Genomic DNA, 23277 nt, shown 5'->3' on the forward strand with positions numbered 1-23277 from the left:
AAAAATAAAATATTTTAATTACAGCAACAGAATATAACTCAGAGTCGAGGAACTTCATTTGTAAACGAAAAATTCAGTATAATGCTTTGTGAAAGGAAAGTGGACTTAATGTTTTTACTAATAATAATTCCGATATTTGCTGCATCATGAAAAGAGTTACTTAATTTTATTTAAGATAATGAAAGAAACATTCGGAGAAACACACGTAAACGTTTAAATAAGTATTTGTATCAAATATTTTCTTCATAAATAACACAGCTGTACCTTTCCTGTATCTGCTAAGTTATTGGCCCAAAGAGGGGTTAGCCCAAAAGGGCTGTTAAGGGGACTCATACACCTTAAAACCCATGAGATCTTCGAATATGTGACTGTTGCAAGAATTGGGATTACTTATTTATTTTAAAATCAATTACTTCCAACCTTTTACAGCTGACTACATAATATAGCTGCTTTCTGAAATAGTCATCATATAGTTTGTGTTGCCACATTTAATCCGCTTTGTGACAACATTTTTCGTCATGTTTCCACCTTGCGCGCACAGTTTAAAATATTCTGTGGCATAATTTAATTCCATATTTAATATATAGCTTTTATAAAACATTTGGAAACTACTATGAACCTAAAATTCTAAAAATTTCATGTTAAATTTTTATTTTATTTGGAGTTGAGTTTATAAAATGTATTTTATTAAAAAAATTTGTAATGTTTTCGCCCATAAAATTTTTCAATATTAAAATAATTATCAGATTTTTGGTTCAGTTAGAAAATAGTGCCCATGTAAAGAATTCCATCCAATTTCAAGTATGTACCGTTAGCCATTTTTAAAATATCATGCGCGCAAGGTGGAAACATGGCGAAATATTTTGTCACAAAGAGGATTAAATTACAAAAATATTTGTGGCAACACAAACTTTCTGGTTACTAGTTTCCAAAGCAGCTATATTATGTAGTAAGCTGTAAAGGGTTGGAAGTAACTGCTTTTAAAATAAATAAAATATCCCAATTCTTGCAACAGTCCCATATTCGAAGATCATGAGGAGTTTAAGGTGTATGAGCCCCCTTAACTTCTTTTGCCATTTTGCGTTGAAAACCTTAAACGTCCGTTTCACTTTTCAGATTGCTGCCACCAAATATTCCCCCCTGTGGTATATTTAAAGAAATCAAATAATGAAGAATCTGCACCAAATGTACATATATTTCTCACATCGTGGTAAAACAACGGTACCTAGAACAATCCAATTTTGAATGACGTAATCCTCAATCGAATATTGTCATCTGGAACCGATTTCATATTTTGTAACACTTTAACTAAATTTTAATTAACAAATTCAACGATTTCAAAGCGACCAATGGCAACACTGTACGAAAAAAAAACTTTTTGTCTGCAGCGTGCGATACTGCGTATCGGAAATTCTAAAGACATGCTCATTTTAAAATTATTTTGCGATAATGCTGTTGAATTGAATTTTATGGTTAAAGTGTTAAATAACATTATATTTAATAAATAAAGATAACACATAAAACGCTAAAAAAAAGTTTCTTTGAGCGTAATGTAACATCTGAAAGCTTTCAGATTTTTTGTATTCAATTATTATTACACCTTCTGAATACTCTTATTAACCTTAAAAGGGCTATTAGCCTCGCCCTTTTACGTCATTTCGCTATAAATGGCGAATCACTTTCCAAATTGTCACAACCAAACATTACTCCCTGTATTTATTTTTAAGAAATTAAATAATGAAGAATCCGTAAGTATACGTATAATATGATTCCCGCCTAGACGGAACCTGGAGAAAAAAAAGAAAAGACGGAAAAAAAGATAGAAAGACGTTAAAAAAAGAAAAGAAAGACGGAAAAAAAGAAAAAAAAGTTAAAGAAAGAAAAACCTGGAGAAGAAAAAAAGAGAAAGACGAAAAAAAAAAGAAAAAAGAAGGAAAACCGGAACCTGGAGAAAAGTTAAAAAAAGAAAGACGGAAAAAAGAAAAAAAAAGTTAAAGAAAGAAAAACCTGGAGAAGAAAAAAAAAAGAAAGACAAAAAAAAAAGAAAAAAAAAGAAAACCGGAATCTGGAATCTGGAGAAAAGTTAAAAAAAGAAAGACGGAACCTGGAGACATCAGATCTTGAATTACCCAGTCCTCTCACCGAATATGTGCACTTAGAAGTCGGAATTTTGAGCTTCGAATCAGTATTATTATTTGCTTCATATTTTGTAAAACTTATGGATTCTTGATTAACAAACTCAATGATCTGAGAGCGAGCGGTGGCAGCACTGTTAGAAATAAAACTTTTTTTCTCCAGGGCGCAAGTCTGTTGCCATTCGGAAAAATCTAAGATATTTATTTTTCAATTTTAATTTAACCTCTGTCCTACGAAAGCAATGTGTTGCCGCGGCCGGAAATACAATATTTTTATCTTCCACGCGCCAGCGCGTTTGTTTTTCGTGAAACCTAAGATACGTTCAACTTTAATCTAAAAGTTTAATGAGTAAAATTCTAAGCGACATTAAAAAACATTAAACACAATTCTTAAGAATATTTTTTTCCATTTTTTAATGTAGTTGGTTCACTTAAATAAACATCATTTTAATTTAATAAAAAAACATTGATTCTTTCAAATAAACAGACATGAAAATCATAAGATGTCTAATTAGAAGTATTCTGTACTTTTTATTAAATCATACTAGGCTACACTCATTAAAATCTTTAAGAAATTCTCTTTTTCGTGATCAATACTTAGACGGCTGCCTGTGCTAGCGGCTAGTTTTCAAACAAGTAATATAGCGAATATAAAAAGATGTATCGCAAACTTTAATACTCTATCTGACATTGTAGCCATTCGCTGCTTTTAAATATTTTGTGATTCTATTGCTGAATTGAATTCTATGTGAGTGCTAAGAACCGATATTTAATAATAGACATTAATCATAACACATTAATAATAAAAAAGCACATTAATAATAAAAAATATGATGTTTACACCACATGACTTCCTTGTACGGAATACTAAATTATACCCATTTGTTTCTTGCATTTCTTTTAAACTTACTGGATTGAATTAAATCTACTTCGCCGACAGCGCATAAACCACAATAGAATAAAAGCATTCTTTAAAATTCACTCTATTTGTTTAACATAGCGACACTCTAGCATTAGGTTCACTTAACAGTATTATCTTTCATTCATATTATAACTCAGAATGCACAAAATGTATATCATTTAAAGAATTATCTAATCGTTGCCACATGTTCTTTTCAAATACTATAATAAAGATAGAACGATGTAAAAAAGAAATTAAGCAAACAAAACAAAAAAGAAACAGTTTTTCACAGACGATTGAGTATTTCTCATTCAATTAACTCAGTTTTCACTTCGCGACAAGACAAAAATACATAAAAGCTCAAAATATCTGTATTAAAAATTACTAATTATAAAAAATTAAATTACTAAATATTAAAAATTATGTAAATCTTAAACACTTATTTCCTCGAAAAAATTCCAGAAAGGATTAAGCATGATTTAATTCGCAATAATAAATGAAGGTGTTATTTTTGTTATTGCGAAGCTAGATTGGCAACAAATCTACTATTCTGCTGTTTCAAATGTAAACAAATATGTCCGCCATGTTATTTAAAACTTAACCGCAATTAAACAGCTTTTAAATTGTTGATAATTGTACAAGTATTGCTTCCAGAATTACGAAAGGCATAAAAACCTTAACCGGAAGATAAGAGCAACATAATTCAATCATTTTTAAAGCAAAAAATGTACAATTTACAAACATATAAGAGGAAAGAAACTGAGATCACTGTGCCGAGTAACGGAGTGGATATATATATAAATATAGTATTTATATACGTTTGGTGCGGCCGATTGCAACCAAAATACGAGGTGCACATCTACATGTTATAGCAATCCTATATACAAAATTTCAACGTTCTGAGGCAACTCGTTTTTGAGTTATGCGAGATACGTACATACGTTCGTACAGACGCCACGAAAAATTCTCTTCAGAATTCATTTTAAAGCTGTTTCATAATTTTTTTGGAGGAAACGAGTCTTTTATTCTGTCCTTACGTACAGATATCACGCAAAAACATTGTTAAATTGCATTCGATAGCGGTCAAAATGGATATTTTCGTTGAAATATGCTGCCTGAAACTTTTCGCGATTACAATACTTCCTTTTTACTTCGTACAAGGAAGTAAAAAAGACATGTCAAAGCTAGTAAGAGGAGAACTGCCATAGCCTTGGACCTGGTTTCAAATCCCAGCGAAAGCATGAATTAGTATCTCTGTGGCATATGGTACTTGAAATACTGTCGAGCCGAGAGTGCTTTCAACAAAATGGTGGAAGAGGAAGAGAATCGGGAGACCCTCTGATTCATCTTCGCAGGATTTTCCTCCATTGGTTTGTTGGCCAGAGAAGAGGGGTGGAAGACACTTGAACTCTTTATCTCGGTATACTGTCTTTCAAAAGTGGAGCTAAACTCGGCAAAATCGTAGCGTCACAGTTTAGAGACATTAGGTATTTTTGTAAGCAGGCAAGATGAAAAATTAGCAAACTCCTTCGCTGGGAATCGAACCACGGACCTTTGGAATACCGGCCTAGCGTGCAGAACGCTACACCACGAAGACATGCTAAGAACGCGCGAGAAATGCCTTATAATCCTTATAATGGCATGAGTCTTGCGCATCATATGGATTATATGATGCCCAAGACTCATGCCAACGACAGACGCAATCTTCCACTCTTCCGCACGAGAAAATTCATATATTGTTCTGATTACATCAGACAAACTAGATTAGCCATAAAATAAAAACAAACACGAATTTGCCCGCAATTTTTAAAGACAATCCCTTAAACGTCGAATTCGAGAATCTCTTACACTTCTCCTTTCTTCAGTCTCTCGAAAGAGCTTTCATTTCAACAGTATTTTAAGTGCCGCCATACTGCCAAGACACTAAACACTTGCATGTATGCCTTCTTGACCGTCAAAGCTGTAGCAACTGCCTTCCCTACTATCCTACTAAGATAGTGAATATTTAATTATGGCAAAGCACACTAGGACTATCTGCCTAAGAGGAGGGATACCTTCGTATAGGACTTTCTAAGGGAAACTGGCTCGTATACACGTTACACATGGGGAAAACCACGAAACCGCCCATGCAGCCAGCCCGTTCGCAGGATTCGAAACTCGGACCGAACTACCAGTGTTCAGCGACTTTACCGCTCGGCCGCTGGTAGGCCATACTAAGATAGAGCCAATTAAACTTTTAATAATAAATATATCTAATATGTGACACAACAATGAGCACGGCTTTTTGCCACGTTGTTATTTTGTTTGTTTTTAAGAGGACGTACTGTTACGAATTTTGTATATACGGTACATAATTTTAATAAAATTTTATGTGAAACTGTAGTCTCTTTTGTATAATGCGAAGTCTGAAGAGACAAAGCTCTGCTGGAAAAATAAAATTTTATTGCAAATTTATTTAAAATTGAGATAAATGTCTATCTTGCTAAACTAGCGTGATACCGCCAAGCTGGGGACGGTTTTGGCGACTCATTTTTGTCGCCAAAATGGGTTAGAAATCCATCAAAATAGCTAAACTTAGTGATCATTTGGCGACATTTTGATCCGGTCCCTGTATAACTGTAATGGATATTGTAACTGACTAACTGCATTCGGTCTTTATGTGTAACTTCAACCGTATATGCCTTCCAGTAATTTTTAGAAATGGAAGATACTAGAGATTTCTCTGCGGCCGGAATCATTATTATTATTTAAGACGTAAGACGTTTTGCTCGAGTAGTTTTTGGAAAGTTCTAGAACTGTCAAGTGCTTTATTTGTAAAAATACACTTCATCGAGGTATCATTGGTTCTGTGTGCATTCAATCTGTTACAAACCCGCGTGTGCGTAAGAGTATGAAAGTGATGAATGCGAGAGGAAGCTGGGCTGTGTCTTATCAAATATTCCTTGCATGTATAAGAATTATGACATGACTGGCTGAGCTAAAATTAACTCGTGAATTATTATCATAATTCTCTTTTGAGAAGTTGCTCTTGCTTTATTACCCTACTTCATCGAATATAAGGCGCACATTATTTTCTATATAAATATTGCTAAAACAAGGTAAGGAAAATGTCGGAAAATAAGTGCACAAGTAGAACTGTTTTCTTTTAACAGTCTATCTTTAGAAAACAAAATTTCCAGGAAGTACAATAAAATGAAAACAGAGTATTTCAAAATCAGTTTTTGGTTTCGCAAAGAAATTAACTATGTGCGATGCTACACTACTTGAACTACCAACTAATAGAACCGTAAAGTCAGAAAGACGACTTATCAGTCCGTCATTCATTCTAAATGGAATAGAATAAACTCGGGTGAAATTTAAAATAAACCTGCTTCTGACACTTGCGTAGCATATATAAAAATAGCAACGTAAAATCCACTGGTTCTGAGAAAAACATAGAATAAATGTTGTCGCCAGATTAAAATGTTAAATGCAACGCACCAGCAGATTTCGAAGTAGCAAGCAATGGAGCGACAAGTCAACGCTAGTTGCTAAAGTTATTTCCCAAACTCACGAAATATGCACTTATATTCGTTTTATAATTTTCATTCTGATGAGCGTTACGAAAGTACAAGTGACACAGTGTATGTAAAATAAGATAATTTGGTTAATTAACATAAACTCTACATCTATACGGAATTATTGACACATTGTTTACCATATTGCCTCAATCACCTAATTTTTCCCTAGCTTTTCAGGAAAAGAATCTGACAATTCAAGACTTTTCGCGTAGTTCCTCTTCCTTAAGTCAAGACAGCGTTCAGACAACAAGCACCCTTAAATATTAAAATGGACCTTGTTCATGTAGTGATTGCTTTTATCTTACTTACAAAAATGAACTCTCGCAAACTATCCACGAAGGTCACGCCGAACCTTTCCTTCCTAACTTTAGGCTAGCCTAATACGAGAACGCAGCAGTCACAGAGAAGCAAGCATGAGCTGTTTATGTACGCATGCATTAGTCAGTCTTTGATTTCGCGGAATCGGCTGCGCACTCCCCTTCTCTAAATGTTTATACATGATATGAGGAATAAGGAGTAGCAGAGACAACAATATAAACGGGCGAAATTCAAGTTAGAGAAAAGTAAAAACGAAGATATCATATTAGTTTTTGTAACGTTTACATTACTGTGTATTCTCATTGGAATGTATGTTTCCTTCAAAGGAGTTGTGGTAGCTACCTGCATTTGCTCTAGGTTACTTTTCATTTATTTATGGTTTGGTTTGTTTCCGTTTACGTGATTATGGCAAAGCCTCGAGAGCAACCTGCCTTTCGGGAAGGATGCTTTCGTGGAAGTCTTTCTAACAGAAACTGGCTCGACCGTTACACATGGGAAAAACCAAGAAAACGAGCGTGCAGCCACCCCCCCCCGTTCGAGGGTTTTGCACCTTGGACTGAAGTAACAGTATTCATTTTACCACTCGGCGGCCCACTAGCGGCCGAGCGGTAACATCGCTGTACACTGGTACTTCGGTCCGAGGTTCGAATCCCGCGAACGAGCTGGCTGCATGGGTTTTTTCGTGGTTTTGCCCATGTGTAACGTGTATACGAGCCAGTTTCCCTTAAAACGTCCTACACGAAGGCATCCCTCCCTTAAGGCAGAAAGCCCTCGAGTGCTTTGCCGTAATCTGATAAACCGAACCAAACCATTTTACCACTCTGCGCCTGGTGGGCCCCATTCATTTGTGACCTAAATGATTATATTTTTCTTAAATGATATTCATGAATTAAACAATCCGGATAATTTTCCCTTCTCGATTTTCGGACGATAGAATCAGTAAAATAAATGAGAATACAGTACTGTTGTTGTTTAGTTGTCATTCATTATTTCTAATTATTATTATTTCTATTCTTATTATTTCTATTATTATTATTAACTATTATTATTATTACTATTCTACAGTTTAGTCATGACTCCATTTCATTTACTATGTTCTTACTTTAACCGCGTTCTTCTGAAATTAAATTACTCGCCTAATATTCCCCTGTCGATTTTCGGAAGATAGAATTATAAAAAATAAATGGAAATACAGTATTTTTGTTGTAGTTTTGTTGTCATTTGTTATTAGCATTTCCATTATTATTATTATTAATTCTGTTGTTACTATTATTATTGTTGTTGTTATCGTGGTTTCAGTATTCAATTAACAATAATGTCAATGACTGAAGTCCATCAGGTAACAGGATAAATGAATAAACACCAAAACTTGTAGAACTGTACATCATTTTAATTCTAAGCGAGATCAAACTAAAGGAAGCATACTTGATCTGGTGCATGAAAATTGCCTCGAGGTTAAAACAGAACTTGTTGAAGCACTGAAGACAGCTGGAGTCAATTTCACATGGCTATGCCTGAAGTTCCATTAGATTTGTTTCACTGATGCAGAACGGAAGCACTGAAAGCGAAATCAACCTTAAGTCGAGTTTTGAAGTAATTTATCGAATTGTTACTGAACTAGGAGAGTTAAGTTCTGAAAACCGTAACTCTAGTCCTCCAATTGTCCTGGGAATTAAAGGCAAACATTCTACGGTGGCCCAAATAGCGAAAGCGAAAACGAATCGCTGATTTGCGCAGTGAATCACTGACTTTACATGTTTTTATGCTTATAATTGGTCTATATTTTATGAGCGTATGTACGCATGCATTACATATCGACAGCTGTAGATTCTGAACTCAAAACCACTCTCTAAAAAATCTGATGTATACACCACACGACTTCCTTGTACTGAATATTAAATTATCTGCATTTTTTCTTGCATTTCTTTACACTTATTGGATTGAATTAAATCTACTTCGCCGACAGCGCATAAACCACAATAGAATAAATGCACTCTTGAAACTTCACTCTATTTCTTTAGCGACACTCTGGCGCTAGATTCCCTTAACAGTATTATAATTCGTTCATATTATAACTCAGAATGCACAAAATTTATATCATTTAAAGAATTATCTAATCGTTGCCACATGTTCTATTCAAATACTACAATAAGGCTAGAACGATGTATAAAAGAAATGAAGCAAACAAAACAAAAAAGAAACAGCTTTTCACAGACGATTGAGTATTTCTCATTCAATTAATTCAGTTCTCACATCGCGACAAGGCAAAAATACATAAAAACTCAAAATATCTGTATTAAAAATTACGAAGTAAATCTTAGACACTTTTTCCTCGAAAATTTTCCAGAAAGGATTATGCACGATTTAATTCGAAATAATAAATGAAGGCGTTATCTTTGTTGTTGCGAAGCTAAGTTTCTCTAGATTGGCAACAAATCCACTAGTCTGCTGTTTCAAACGTAAACAATAGCCGCCAACAAAAAATTATTAGGCTTAGCGGAAGTTAAACAGCTTTAATTCTGAAATAATTCTGAAAAATTCTGAAAATAATTCTGAAAAATTCTGAAAATAATTCTGAAAATATTGCATACATATTTACTAAAGGCATAAAAACCTTAACTGGAAGATAAGACAACATAATTCATTCATTTTAAAGCAAAAAATGTACAATTTACAAACATATAAGAGTAAAGAAACTGAGATCACTGAGCCGAGTAACAGAATGGATATATATATATTTATATACGTTTGGCGCGGCCGATTGCAACCAAAATATGAGGTGCTGATCTACATGTTATATCAGTCCTATACACAAAATTTAAACGTTCTGAACCTACTCGTTTCTGAGTTATGCCAGATACGTACGTACATACGTTCGTACAGACGCCACGAAAAATTCTCTTCAGAATTCATTTTAAAGCAGTTTTATAATTTTTTGGGAGGAAAAGAGTCTTTTATTCTGTCCTTACGTACATATATCACGCAAAAACATCGTTAAATTGCATTCGGTAGCGGTCAAAATGGATATATTCGTTGAAATACGCTGCCTGAAGCCTTTCGCGAATACAATACTTCCTTTTTTACTTCGTACAAGAAAGTAAAAAGAAGTGATAAATAAAATATTAGAATTTGTGCAAGGGCGACCTATGAAATGAGACTTTTAAAGACAATAATAACACAGTTAAAATATGCTGCTATACCCTTTAGGAGCTTGTAGAGTCATTATGTTATTTCTATAGCAGGAGATACGAAAAATGTGGAATGCCATCGCCGGGAATCCAACGTGGACCTCTCAAATACGCGCCGAGTGTACTAACTATTACACCACGAAGGCATGTTGAAAGGGGGAAGAAAATACCGTATAAGTTATCTTCAGACAGCCTTGGGAGATAGTCACTTCAATGAAGAAGACATAGACTCAAGAAGAATTTTTATAGGACTCATAAGAGAAGACATTTTGAATGTGTGGAAAAAGTTATGAGAATCTTCAGACAGAAAAAAAATTCCTTAAAAATTTTGAAACTTAATAAAAAAATGAAAATCATGAACAATATTGACACAAACCAAATTATAACAAATCATGGAAGATTCCCAGTTTATCTTAAGAGATTTAACCTCCAGGGCAGTGGTTTATGTAAGGCTTGCGGCAGACAAGGTGACGCAAAACACCTTTTGGAAGAATGTATTCTGACAGAGGGGATTAGAGTTAAATATTGACACATTGATATTCATATTAAACAAAGTAGCACAAGAAATTATGATCATCGTCAACAGGAATAAAGAATTGAAGGGCATAATAAATTAAGAAATTAAGGAAATTATTGGGTACAAAGAACATATCTTTCGATTGGTAAATTTGGATAATCCACTATGCGGCTGGCGGTTGTGGAGCGTTACACAGTTTTTATGTTTACCTGTTTTATTGTGTTGTTTTTTCTTTTTTAGTTTACTAATCAATTACAATTTTTAGTTCGTTTTTGTGTGTGCCTTGAAACAGCAGCTTGCAACCATCATACTTGTTTGTTTGGTTTTTACTTCCTTGTACAAAGTACAAAGGAAGAAATTAAGCAAACAAAACAAAATAGAAACCGTTTTTCACAGACGATTGAGTATTTCTCATTTAATTAATTCAGTTCTCACTTCGCGACATGGCAAAAATACATAAAAACTCAAAATATCTATATTAAAATTTACGAAGTAAATCTTAAACACTTATTTCCTCGAAAACATTCCAGAAAGAATTAAGCATGATTTAATTGGCAATAATAAATGAATGCGTTATCTTTGTTGTTGCGAAGTTAAGTTTCTCTAGATTGGCAACAAATCCGCTAGTCTCCTGTTTCAAATGTAAACATCAATGGCCGCCATAAAAAAAAGGCTTAGCGGCACTTAGACAACTTTAAAATTGTTGGTAATTCTAAAACTTTTGCACACAGATTTACTAAAGGCATAAAAATCTTAACCGGAAGATAAAAACAACATAATACAATCATTTTTAAAGCAAAAAAATCTACAATTTACAAACATATAAGAGTAAAGAAACTGAGATCACTGAGCCGGGTAACAGAGTGGATATATATATAAATATATTTATATACGTTTGGTGCGGCCGATTGCAACCAAAATACGAGGTACACATCTACATGTTAGAGCAGTCCTATATACAAAATTTTAACGTTCTCAGGCTACTCGTTTTTGAGTTATGCGAGATACGGACATACGTTCGTACAGACGCCACGAAAAATTCTCTTCAGAATTAATTTTAAAGCAGTTTTTATATTTTTTTTGAAGGAAAAGAGTCTTTTATTCTGTCCTTACATACAGATATCACGCAAAAACATCGTTAAATTGTATTCGATAGAGGTCAAAATGGATATTTTCATTGAAATATGCTGCCTGAAACTTTTCGCGATTACAATACTTCCTTTTTACTTCGTACAAGGAAGTAAAAACCGCACATTTATATATACATTTTTCACCATGGTTGTTGCCATTACGGCAAAATTTAAGCAAAAATTATCCTTTTTTTCATTATTTTTCAAAATTAAAATTACTTAGTATTACGTTTTAAGCTGTTTTCACACATTAACATGCTTAGTCATCAAATTAATATGTTTATAGTTAAAATGAAAACTATAAACATATTAATTTGATGACTAAGCATGTTAATGTGTGAAACCATTTTAAAAAAAATGGTACCCGAAAGAGGTCGGATACCTTAGGAAAATAAAATAGATCACATATTTCATCTTGCTTCTTCGAGAATAAGACCAAAATGCGTCAAAAATATTAGTATGGTTTACACAGACACAAAAGGGAGAACATTACATAAATTATTTTAATAAAAAATAAGAAACAATATCACTTTTCGATATCTAAAAAATAAAAGATATGTATGTTATATCTCAAAGCATATTGCTTGCTAAATTCTTAATGAAAACCGTGAGCTACGCATATCAAGAGAAATGTAAGCATCAGCTGACAAACCAGCTGCAGGAAAAGAAGCTCGTGTGCTCAGAGACAGACGATATCGACATTTCTGTCGAACTGCAACTCTTTTGAGATTATTCAGCTTCAGCTTTTTTCTCCTACAGTCGAGTGAAACAAATCCTCCGAGATTCGTAGAAGTATTGACAGAATATGAAAAAAAAGTAAAAAGTCAAAAAGTGTTATATATAGGAGCTTCCAGTAAGAAATCTCTCGATGAAAGATATAAAGCCACTTTATAAGATTAGCAATCACAGGAACTGCAAATAAAAATGAAATTAATGGATTAGAAATGATGAATGAAATACCTAATAAAGGACCTAGGTCGTGTATGTTTCTAGTAAAATTTCAGACACCGAATTTACTAGAGAATACGCGTGAATTCGTTTTATGTATTTGATTTTGTAGTACTTTGACGTTTGACGATTTTTAATGTTGTCATGAGTATGTAAACTTTTTGATAACTATTTTGGTAGCAGTTAAGCTGTCCTAATTTTACTTTGATTTACGCCACTTACATTTGCTCTGACTGGAAGGTTATTACATCGTAAGGTCTCGCATAGTTAGTTCTTAATTAGTTATTTTACGTTAACGCACTTTTCTATCCTCCTCATTTCCACTTTCCTACCAGAATGTAAATTTCTAGCTCGTGTGATATTCAAAGCAGGTAGAAAGAAGACAATATTTAAAGGAAGGAATCAGAGCGTGTTCTGCCTGCTACATTCCACATTGCTAAATTGATTATTTGCTAGCAGTATTCTGAGGTGTTGCGTTATTCTCGCCATTGTGATCCTTAGGCCGACCTTAGGTCATAGCCAACTTTCGCGTTACTCTAACTGCACAGCCTTTAGAAAAACTTACTTTTCTCAGCTTTAGTTAGTTCATTATCTTTGATTTAAGCTATAATTGTTGGCTTTTGTGAGCACAAGTGATGCCGTCTGTTAATTTGTATTTGATATAATGAAAGCGTCCTTTACACCCTTTCCCTGTCTCTGTAGTACTTACAGGTTATTTAATTAGGTTAGGTTATTTAATTACGGCAAAGCCTCGAGGGCTATCTGCCTAAGGGGAGGGATACCTTCGTGGAGGACTTTCTAAGGAAAACTGGCTCGTATACGCGTAACACATGGGGAAAACCACGAAAACACCCATGCAGCCAGCCCGTTCGCGGGATTCGAACCTCGGAACGAACTACCAGTGTTCAGCGACTTTACCGTTCGGCCGCTGGTGGGCCTGACACAAGACTTACAGGACACAATGATAAATCGCTATCAAAATCTTTACGAAGTTTCGTACATTGTACGTTTGCAAAGAAAAGGAAACGTCATAACATGCAATTAAAATTCTGATGAGGTTAATGTATAATGCGACGTGGCGTCTGCGTACATATGTTATAAGGTATTTTTCCCCACCTTCTTAGCATGACTTCATAGTGCGGTGGTCTGCCCGCTGGGCGCGTATTCCAGAGGTCCGTGGTTCCATTCCCGGCGAAGGCGTTGCTCATTTTTCAATCTCTCTTGCTTCCAAAAAATCTTAATGTCTCTACAGTGGCGCCCGAACTAAAAGGGTGGTGGTTGATGATTCTCCACACCCAGGATTTGGCGATTGGGTCCTCTAAACCCCAGTCGCCCTTTAAAAGGGCGAGTATATAAGGTACAAAAAGAGGCGCAGCCCCCCATCCACCTAATCGATTTGATTTTATGACTTTTCCAGTGGGGCGCCAAGCTAAAAACCACATAATAAAATACGACCATTAGGATATAACCTAATGGACCTTAACGGCACAAAAGGAAAGTGAGAATAAATAATAACAATTAAACTAAATAGAATCAATGGTTAGTAACTAACTAAACAAAAAGAACGAAACACAAGACACAGACCACGCTCTATCATAAAAACACTAAACATATGTTAAATCAAAATTCCGACATTAACACGATTATTATTAATAAAGTTCATTAATTCCCTAGCAAATTCAAATTCAGTGCTTTTTCCAGTAAATGTATTAATATGTGCAAACTTTTTTCTTATAACATAAGTAAAATCGCATTCATTTACAAAATGTTTAACTGAACCCGTAACTCCAGAATTATAACAACTCATTTTCTTGTAGACCGAATGCCAGATTTTTGGATGTCGGAAGTGGGCATTTAAATGGTCGTAAAAATGTAAACAATAAGTTTAAGTTTAAACAACTATTTTCTAATTATTAAACAATATAAAAGCTATAAAAACCACACATCTTTCTCTGTGTGACACTTTGCTGATAAAATGCCTACATGCGAAGACTCAAAACAATAATGAGTATTTTAATAACCTTTTGAGGTATATTTTACCTACAGAAACTTTTGTCCAATTGGAAACATTGCTTTTAGGTGCACATATTGCTGTATTAGTAATTAATTCAAGATATTTAGGACTTTTACCTATTTTCAGGTATATAGAAATAGAAATTAATCCCATTGTGCTTGAAAGCTACATGGGAATAGACAAACAGCGAATTCAGAAATAGAAACGCCAATCTCTACAAGCAGCAAACTTAGCCAGTAAAATGCTAAAAGAAAGTCAAAATTAGTTTAGAATGAAGTAAAAGAGGGCCTAACATACAAATACGGCGAGTTTTAAAGGTCTAAAGTGACTACAAATTTTTTTTGTGCTGTATTAAAATCTTTAAATGCATTTTCTGAGAAATTGTGTTTTTCGTTACTTTTGATTGCGATTACGTTAATTTCTCAAAATGTATTTAGAATATTGAAATGAAATTTTTCCAAAATGTTTTATTCATCTTTAGCTGTGTTGTGTAGCAAAATCTGACCTCTTTGTATTTATTTATTGATTTTATTAACAGTATTTGAAAGAAAAGAGGATTTTATTTTTGTTTTAATTTTGAGTTTTTGTACCAAGCTTTGAATATTTCAAAAAATTTTATAAGTACTGCAAATCTTTTGCTAAATAACACAGTAGTAGTATAACACAGTAGTAGTACATAAGTATGTTATTTATATACTGTGTAAAGATTATTGAAGTATATTCATTAGAATTTATTTTAGGAGATCTGGCGTAAATGAAAAGTTTCACTAAAATTTTACTCAATATTGCCTATATTTGAAAAATTAATGAAATATTCTATAAAATTCTATTTAAATTCATAGTTTTATATCCCATCTTACACAAAAACATATGTGTTTAATTAAAATTTTATGCATTTAAAAAAAAGGGCTTCGTATGTAGACACATACCTTAACACAGTGTTTGGATGTAAGTACACTATTCTAAAATATCTCTTTACTTTAAAAGACGACATTTAAGCATCTATTCAAAACTTTCTTGACAAAATCAAAGGAAATGAAGATTGGTTCTTAAACAGCCTCTATTCTAACAACTTAAAAGCAAATATTCGATGCATAAAAGAAACATGATTTATTGTCACAATAAAGACACTTGTAAGAGATACTTTAATGATTACCAACTTCCCTAACCTTCTTTACCCAAATAATGGAAAGAAAAAAGATTTAAAACCAAACTTCTCAAGAATTATCGAGTGTCATTAAATTAAATCATTAGGCATTTAAAAACTATTGGATTTCATGAAATGTGAAGGGCAATCTCACTTACAAAACTTGATAATTAAATACTAATTTACAAAATTAACAAAAGTTTGAGTAAACTTTAATAAACACTTTTAGAGTGCACAGTTTTATATTATCGTAAATCCAAGTTTGAGTAATTAAACTACTTCAGATATCTGAGAGATTAAATTAATTGAGCTTGAAACATTCAGAAGTTTAGTAATTAAGAAAACCCTGATGATATAAGCTTATGATAGCTTAATTAGATTAATGTAATACCCAGCTCCTGAAAACGAAGTTATTTTAAATTATAATTGCATTAAAAAAATCCGAAAGCTTTCATATTTTATATTACCTCTAAAAGGTCTTATCTAACGTTTTGTGTGTTACCTTTATTTATTAAATAGCCTATTTTTTGTACTTAAACCACATACCATTCAATTCAGCATCAATGCAAAATATTTAAAAACAGCACATCTTTAGAATTTTCGATAGACATTCTCACGCGCTGGAGATGAAACGTTTTTTGCCTGTACAGTGTTGCCATTGCTCGCTTCGAAATCGTTGAGTTTCTTAATCAAAAATTCGATAAAATTTTAGAAAATATGAAATAGGTAATTAATCAAATTCAGAATTCGAGCTTCCAGGTGCCCATGCTTTGGGTGGAGGATTACTTTACTCAAAGTTTTATGGCTCGTTTACCGTCGTTTTTCCAATGCAAGAAACATACATACAATCATGCAGATTCTTCGTTATTTAATTTCGCTAAATTCAATACAAGGTCATGATATCTGGTCATAATATTGAAGGTGCAATTTAAAAATTGATTCGCCGTTTGTAGTGAAACAGCACAAAATGCCGTTTTGAGACTATTAGCCCTTCTGAGCTACCGCCCTTTGGTCTAAAACCATTCTACTGGGCCAATTGATGAAATTTAATTTGACGCTTTCTCGCCAAATTTAAGGGGGCTCATAAACCTTAAACCCCTTATCTTCGAATATGTGACTGTTGCAAGAATTGGGATAACTTATTTATTTTAAAAGCAAATACTTCCAACTTTTTATGGCTGACTACGTAATATAGCTGCTTTCTGAAATCGTAATCGGAAAGTTTACGTTGCCACAAATATTTTTATAATTTAATCCGCTTTGTGACAAGAATTTTCGTCATATTTTCACCTTGCGCGCACAGTTTGAAATTATATGTTGCATTATTTAATTCCATAGTTTATATATAGCTTTTATAATATTTGGAAACTACTGTAAACCAAAAACACTGAGACTTCCATGTTAAATTTTCATTTTATTTGGAGTTGAGTTTATAAAATGTATTTTATTAAAAAAATCTGTAATGTTTTCGTGCATAAATGTTTTTAATATTAAAATATGCATCAGATTTTTGGTTCAGCTAGAAATAGTGCCCATGTAAAAAATTCCATCTAATTTCAAGTATGTACCATTAGCCATTTTTAAAATATCATGCGCGCAAGGTGGAAAAATGACGAAAAATGTTATCACAAAGCGGATTAAATTACAAAAATATTTGTGGCAACACAAACTTTCTAGTTATTAGCTTGCAAAGCAGCTATATTATGTAGTCAGCTGTAAAAGGTTGGAGGTAATTACTTTTAAAATAAATAAAATATCTCAATTCTTGCAACAGTCACATAATTCGAAGCTCATGAGGGGTTTAAGGTGTATGAGCCCCCTTAACGACAAAAATTAATCCTTAAAATCATCGCCAACTTGACGATATCTCTCCAATTTAGCAAGATAGTCATTTACCTCAATGTTAAATAGACCAGCCCCTGTACTTTTTCCGGCAGAGCCGCACCTTCTTCAGACATTTTATGTTACATTATACTAAAGATTCTATAATTTTACCTATAATTTCCCTAAAATTACTTACAAATATACAAAATTCGTAACAATATAAAATATTAAAAAAAATATTAGCTTTAATTTGGCGACAGTTCTTTTTTTCCCCATTTTAATTTGTTTATCTCCCCTTTCTGTTCTAAAATTAGAAATTGTCTAGAGAAAATTACCGTATTGCGTCTTTCCAAATATTCCATTTTTTGCTCTCTTATGCAATAGTGTTGCAGTGATGTTGGCTCATATCCAATCAGATAAAAGATACGTTTTACAACATACCTCGGTTTTTACTGATGCGTACCTCTTTTATCTGCCATTTTGCTTGCTGTGCTAATATGTGCTGCCGATCTGTCCGCTTCATCTGTTGTTGAGCGATACAAATATAAAATTATGAGATGCATAGAGCACTCATAATAGCGACATGGAAGCCTGTTTATGCTTATCATGGCTTGCGTTTTACTTCCTTTTACGAAGTAAAAAGGAAGTATTGTAATCGCGAAAGGTTTCGGGCAGCATACTTCAACGAAAATATCCATTTTGACCGCTATCGAATGCAATTTCACGATGTTTTTGCGTGGCATCTGCACTTAAGCACAGAATAAAAGATTCTTTTCCTCCAAAAAATTATAAAACTGCTTTAAAATGAAATCTGAAGCGAATTTTTCGTGGCCTCTGTACGAACATATATACGTACGTATCTCGCATAACTCAAAAACGAGTAGCCTCAGAACGTTGAAATTCTGTATATAGGACTGCTATAACATGTAAATGTGCATCTCGTATTTTGGTTGCAATCGGCCGCACCAAACGTATATAAATATATTTATATATGTATCCACTCTGTTTCCCGGATCAGTGATCTTAGTTTCTTTACCCTTATATATTTGTAAATTGTGCAATTTTTGCTTTAAAATGATTGAATTATGCTATTCTTATCTTCCGGTTAAGGCTTTTATGCCTTTCGTAAATCTAGAAGCAATATTTTTACAATTATCAACAATTTTAAAAGGTGTTTAAGTGCGATTAAGCCTAATTTTTAAATAACATGGCGGGCATATTTGTTTACATTTGAAACAGCAGAATAGTAGATTAGTTGCCAATCTAGAGAGACTAAGCCTCGCAACAACAAAGATAACGCCTTCATTTATTATTGGGAATTAAATCATCTTAATCCTTTCTGGAATATTTTCGAGGAAATAAGTGTTTAAGATTTACTTCGTAATTTTTAACACAGATATTTTGAGATTTTGTGTATTTTTACCTTGTCGCGAAGTGTGAACTGAGTTAATTGAATGAGAAATACTAAATCGTCTGTAAAAAAACTGTTTCTTTTTTGTTTGTCAGCTTAATTTCTTTTATACATCGTTCTAGATATACTATAGCATTTGAATAGAACATGTGGCAACGATTAGATGATTCTTCAAATGATATAACGTTTCTGGACTCTGAGATATAATATGAACAAAATATAATACTGTTAAGTGAACCTAGCGCCAGAGTGTCGCTATGGTAAACAAATATAGGGAATTTTAAAGAGTGCACTTATTCTATTGTGGTTTATGCGCTGTCGACGAAGTAGATTTAATTCAATCCAATACGTTTAAATGAAGTGCAAGAAAAAATGCGTATAATTTAATATTTAGTGCAAGGAAGTCCTGTGGTGTACACATCAGATTTTTAGTTAAAATTAGTTGAATCTACGGCAACGACTGCATGTATCTGGTTTTGGCAAAGTACTCGATGGTTAGCTGCCTTCGTAGATGTACGTTCTAAGAGAAACTGGATCGTATCCATGCTACATATAGCAAAAACTTAAAAAGTTAACAGGCAGTCAACCCGTTCGCCGGAATTCAACCCAGGTCGAACATCCAGTGTTTTCACCGCTCAGCTGCTTTTGGGCTTCAGGCAAGAAAATCGCATATTTACCCTGGAACCAGAAATGAGAAGTTGGAAACATGATCGAACAGAATTTCATGCCCCGATGGAAAACTTGAAATCATCCTAAAAAGCATTTATCTCCACGAAGTCCTTCATTAATACGTGTCATTTTTCAATTTTTTCTTCTGCTCTTTTAAGTAAAATCGCATTGTCTAGTAGTTTCTATAGAAACTGAATTGCTGGCTAAATTCAAAATAAATTTATTATTTACCATATCTCATATTTTTCTGGAAAATATTTTTTAAGACTACGAGCTTACAAAATATACTCAGACGCGAATTCATTCACTATGCATAACATGACAATGAACAGGAGAAAATCGGAAATGGTCTTCAAATCCAATTTAGATCTGTTCAAAACATCTATTTCAATCGAAATTCGGACATTTTCCGTGTTTACTCATCTCCAGCACATGGAGCCTTCAAAAAGGAAATAATAAAAGAAGAAATATAAAATTTATCTACAGTATAAAAAGAAACTGGCATAAAAATAGAATTCATCTGCAATATGAAATGCCAGATACACGGTTTCTGAAACGTCAGATATTCAATTTTTACATGCGGTTTGTTGACATGCTCCTAAGAAATCGAATTGTTATACATAACCATTTTTAAAATAATTGAATTATATGGTCTCTTGAAATACGGTCTCTTCAAAAGTACCTGACCCCAAGATTTTCAAGATATCTCTAAAACTTTATCTGCAACAGTTTTATACACCACATGACTGTTGCTGATATTATAGATTTGGATAAGTAACATTTTAAAATATACGGAAAATCAGTTCGCACTGATAACAGACATTTATTATCAAGAAGCTTGTGAATAGAAGAAATTTAAAGGCAATAAATTTTCTTCTTGGATTCATTATATATTCATATGTATTGATAAATAAACAATATAATTAATATAATATACGGCTTAAATTAGAAATTGATGAACTGTTTGTATGAATTTAATAGCATGATCAGCTCAAAAACTGGAATAAGAAATTAATAATTCTGTAATTCCTCGCGTATTTTCTTCTTAGGTTCTTAACGAAAAGTCCTGAAATTTAAAAAAATATTCCCGTAATTTTCTCCTTCCTTGAGGAGTTCAGAGAACGACATTCCCTAAATTTTAAAACAAGTTCGTACTCGTAGTGATTGTTTTCGTCTTATTAACGGAGACAAACCTTCGTAGACTGCCTGCGAAGGTGACGCCGAACCTTTTCTTTTGAACTGTTGAAGCTTATGCTCGTGTGATAGCTATCCATCGCGTGAAGCAAACACAAACTAACATTCGGTCTACGATTACTTTGAGTTAGCTTCCCGTTTACCTTCTCTAATTATTTAAGGGAGATACGAGGCCAAAGAAGCAGCAAAGACAACAATAAGACGGGGAAGATTAAGGGGACTCATACACCTTAAAACCCATAAGATCTTCGAATATGTGACTGTTGCCAGAATTAAGATAACTTATTTATTTTAAAAGCAATTACTTCCAACCTTTTACAGCTGACTACATAATATAGCTGCTTTCTGAAATAGTCATCAGAAAGTTTGTGTTGCCATAAATATTTTTATAATTTAATCCGCTTCGTGACGAAATTTTTCGTCATGTTTCCACCTTGCGTGCACAGTTTAAAACATTCTTTTGTGTAATTTAATTACATATTTAATATATAGCTTTTATAACATTTGGAAACGACTGTGAACCTAAAATTCTAAAAATTTTATCTTAAATTTTTATTTTATTTGGAGTTGAGTTTATAAAATGTATTTTATTAAAAGAATCTGTAATGTTTTCGTCCATAAAATTTTTCAATATTAAAATATTCATCAGATTTTGGGTTCAGTTAGAAAATAGTGCCCATATAAAGAATTCCATCCAATTTCAAGTATGTATCATTACCCATTTTTAAAATATCATGCGCGCAAGGTGGAAACATGGCGAAATGTTTTGTCACAAAGAGGATTAAATTACAAAAATATTTGTGGCAACACAAACTTTCTGGTTACTAGTTTCCAAAGCAGCTATATTATGTAGTCAGCTGTAAAAAGTTGGAAGTAATTGCTTTTAAAATAAATAAAATATCCCAATTCTTGCAACAGTCACATATTCGAAGATCATGAGGGGTTTAAGGTGTTTGAACCCCCTTAAAGTTAGAGAGAAGTATAAATGAAGATATTTTATTAGATATTGTAATGCTAATATTATTATTCACTGTTACTAGAAAGTAGATTTCTCTGAAAGAAATAATATTGCGAAACTTGCCTATAGTTTACCCATGATTACTCTTCATTTGTTATATTGCTGTTGTTGTGACTTATCTCACTTATCTGAGAGTAATATCAGAACAAGCCCATGACATTCATCGTGCAAGGCGTGCAAGATTACACTTGTCATTGGCTAGGAACTTGAGCGCCATACAGGTGAGCTCATTTCACTCGCAGTTTTGAAGGAGAGCACCACGAGTAGGACAAGTCCGAGGGTCTACCACTCATTTCCCCTACCACCAACCTCTCAAAGAACTTTCGGTTTGCCACATATTCAGAGTGCCCCCATGCCATACGGACACTATATTTACAAACATCATCCCTTCTCCGGGATTCGTACCAGGGCCCTTCTGTACAGCAGTCAGCGTCCCTAACCACTATCCTACTTGAGTGGCTTATTTGTTATTTCGTACTGGAACGATATCCTCCAAAAATTAAATTATTCGCATAATTTTTCACTCTCGAGTTTCGGAAGATAAAGTTAATAATAAAGGAAGGTAATCGGTAAATCGAGTTTTAACAGCAAGTATCTGCGCATACTAAAACAAAAATTCATCTGTGAAAATTAATTGTTTGGAAGACAATAACAAATCTTAATTATTAAGGCCATTCTTAATTAACTACCGTTCACTAACACAAGAACCTAGCTTAAACTTGACCCATAGAACTGTTTTACTACGTACAATTGAAACATATATGAGAATGAGGCAGACTTCAGTTCTTTGACATGGAGTATTGGTGGAAAATTAGTTAACTTTCTCAAATATTGCTTTAAGAGAACTCATACACCTTAAAACCCATAAGATGTTCGAATAGGTGACTGTTGCAAGAATTGGGATAACTTATTTATTTTAAAAGCAATTACTACCAACATTTTACAGCTGACTACATAATATAGCTGCTTTCCGAAATAGTCATCTGAAAGTTTATGCTGCCACAAAAAGTTTTATAATTTAAAACCGCTTTGTGACAACATTTTTCGTCATGTTTCCAACTTGCGCGCACAGTTTAAAACATTCTGTTTCATAATTTAATTCCATATTTAATATGTAGCTTTTATAACATTTGGAAACTACTGTGAACTAAAATTCTAAAAATTTCATTTTAAATTTTTATTTTATTTTGAGTTGAGTTTATAAAACGTATTTTATTTTTAAAAAAATTTAATGTTTTCGTCCATGAAATTTTTCAATATTAAAATTTCCATCCAATTTCAAGTATGTACCATTAGCCATTTT

This window comes from Stegodyphus dumicola, chromosome 10 (assembly GCF_044657685.1).
Source record: "Stegodyphus dumicola isolate Sdum_Otavi_A_Nest chromosome 10, ASM4465768v1".
NCBI classification, from domain to species: Eukaryota; Metazoa; Arthropoda; class Arachnida; order Araneae; family Eresidae; genus Stegodyphus; species Stegodyphus dumicola.